Here is a 2500-nt window from a genome sequence, read left to right as displayed (position 1 = left end):
TGTCACCGATGAGGATGAGGGTGCGGAGCCAGAGAAGAAGAAAAGCAGCAAAAGGGTAGGTGTAATTAGTTCATTATTGTGCTTTGAGGTGGTGGTTTGATACTTATGCTGACATGGTCAGATGGGATAAAGCTGTATTGGGGAAGTGAGATTTTTTGTTGTTCTTCATCCATATATGGTAAGCTATCACACCTAGGGCCCCACCCTCCTTTTCCACTTTGATTGGCAAAAAAGTGAAAAGGCATATAAACAACAGATTACATAGTTTAGGCAAGTCTAACTCTGTCTCCACATGACTAAACAACAGCTCATTATGATTACCACTGAAATAACAGCCTGAAAGAGTTAAAAAAGCAATGTTATTTGGAGAATCTTCTCAAAGTAGCTGGCCCTTCACTATTTCTGCACCATTGGATCAGTTAGCATCATGCTGGACTATGGGGCAGGTGTCCCTGGTTTGAAATACCAACAGGACATTCTAAACTTGAGTCGATTTGGAGAGTTTTAACTGCGTTCCGCCCATTTAATTGGGTCTTATTGAAAATGGATGTTTGATTCAGGGGGTCCCGCTTAAAAAATAATGTTACAGGGTGGAGAGGGGCCTTAAACTTATACAATGAGATTCGCTGTTTCTCTGCATGCTTCAAACTTGGCAAGCCAATCATGCAAACAGGACAGGTTCTGATTGGAGTCGGTTCTGAATGGTCCAAGCCCCTCTTCCCTCCCGATTTTTGGGGCCAAATTTGGTATCCTCTGTTCAGAGCTCCAGGAGATAGTCGTATTCAAAATGACCTTATTGTAATGTTTAGTAAAGTAAAGCATATCAGTGTGTAGGTGGAGAACGTCTTTCCTCCAGTTGTCTCTGTTTGTTTTGCTTTTTCCATGCCGTAAGAGACCACTATTGCGCCGATGTGCATCTTTTTACCCAAACAAACAAGGGTGTATTGTCTGGTGTTCAGCTTCGCCAATTTTATCACAGTAACAAAGAGAAAAGCAAAAGAGAACAGAAATGTTTGCCAAGTAAATGACCTGCATTTTCTTTTTCCCTAGGAGGGTTCCATAAAAAAGCACAAACTGGCTAAAGAGTTGTCGGATCTGGTCTCCTACTTCGTTTCCCGCCGATTTGAGGACTTTCAGGCCTCCCAGACACACCGTAAGTGACTGCTTGTGTGTCACTGTTAGTGTGTATGTGATGACAAATGTGACTGTCTGGGTTTTTTTTCTCTCTGACTCTTCCTATGTATAATGTGGTGCCTGTCTGTATTTGTGTCTGATCATTCCCACTGTTTTTCCCCCTATCTGATTGTCTGTATGTCTATGTGTCTACTTACTTCCTGTCAGTTTGCATGTCAATCAGTCTGTTTACCTGTTTGCACATGCTTTTACTGTCTTTCTGCTTGTTTCTGTCTATTTATTGAAATGTGTATGTTTGAGGGTGTACATTTGCTTGTATAATATATGTTCAATTGTGAGTGTGTGAGAGTGTGTGTAAGAGAGCATCTCTGTTTGTGTTTATGCATTTGTGTGTATGCATATGTGTGTGTTTTCATGTGTGTGTGTGTGCGTGCGCGTGCATGATGTGTGTGTGTGTGTGTGTGTGTGTGTGTGTGTGTGTGTGTGTGTGTGTGTGTGTGCACACACGTATCTGGCATTTCACTCCCTTTTCTCCTGTTTATTCTTTCTTAGGGGCTTCTTTTTGTTGCCAAATAGCATCAATACTTATGCTCTGTGATCATGAGATGAAAAATTAATATTAACTGCAGTGCTGTTGAATGGCATAACCTCATATTGTTCAATACTGGAAACGTCTTAGATCTTTTGTTTTCCCAAAGAAATGTGGTTCCAGATTAAAAGGGTAAAAACTGTCTTTGATCACTTTCTATCCCTATTTTCAAGCTAAAAGTACATGATTCTAAAAGAATTTCTAAATAGTTTTATACTTTTTTACCTGAAAATTTATGAGATAAAGACCCAGGTTTTGTTTTGATTGAGGTTTTTTTGTGCAACAGGCGGTGTCAGATTTTCAAATCAATCGGCCCACATCTCCCCAACAGCAACAAAAAAACGCTGCCCCGGTATATAAATTTCCTTAGAGGTCCACTGTGGATGCTATTATGCTCAGACTGAAAACTGCAAGTAACACAAAATATGAAGACAGTGTTTCTTCGCTAATGTCAGAAAGTGACGGTTTCATATTGGCAAAGAAGCAATTTCCTCAGGGAGAAGGAGTATTTATTTGCCTTTTTTGCGGATAGACTCTGCTCAAAGATAAACAATTTATCCCGCTCTAGAAATGCCATGTTGTGTACATGGGCTCTGGAACGAGAGCTTCATCTTTTCGGCTGAAAAAAAAAAGCTTTTGGTTTTTTGCTCTAATGTGTACTTTTTTTTTTCTAACCCCTAGAGCCTGCCAATATTTGGTTTTTTTCTGTAATAGTACACCTCCCCCCTTCTCTCTCTTTCTTTCTCTCTCTCTCTCTCTCTCTCTCTCTCTCTCTCT

At 40.3% G+C, this 2500-nt stretch overlaps 1 protein-coding gene across 1 annotated transcript in view; it reads left to right on the top strand.

The window, feature by feature from the left end:
- The window catches only part of LOC100533405 (phospholipase C), a gene marked incomplete at its 5' end in the record, with an annotated part of 64302 nt that overhangs the window by 43484 nt on the left and 18318 nt on the right, over nt 1-2500 (top strand).

This window comes from Aplysia californica, unplaced genomic scaffold, assembly GCF_000002075.1.
Source record: "Aplysia californica isolate F4 #8 unplaced genomic scaffold, AplCal3.0 scaffold00788, whole genome shotgun sequence".
Classification (NCBI taxonomy): domain Eukaryota; kingdom Metazoa; phylum Mollusca; class Gastropoda; order Aplysiida; family Aplysiidae; genus Aplysia; species Aplysia californica.
Note: the sequence above shows the minus strand (reverse complement) of the source record. Positions and strands in the feature narration are given on the sequence as shown.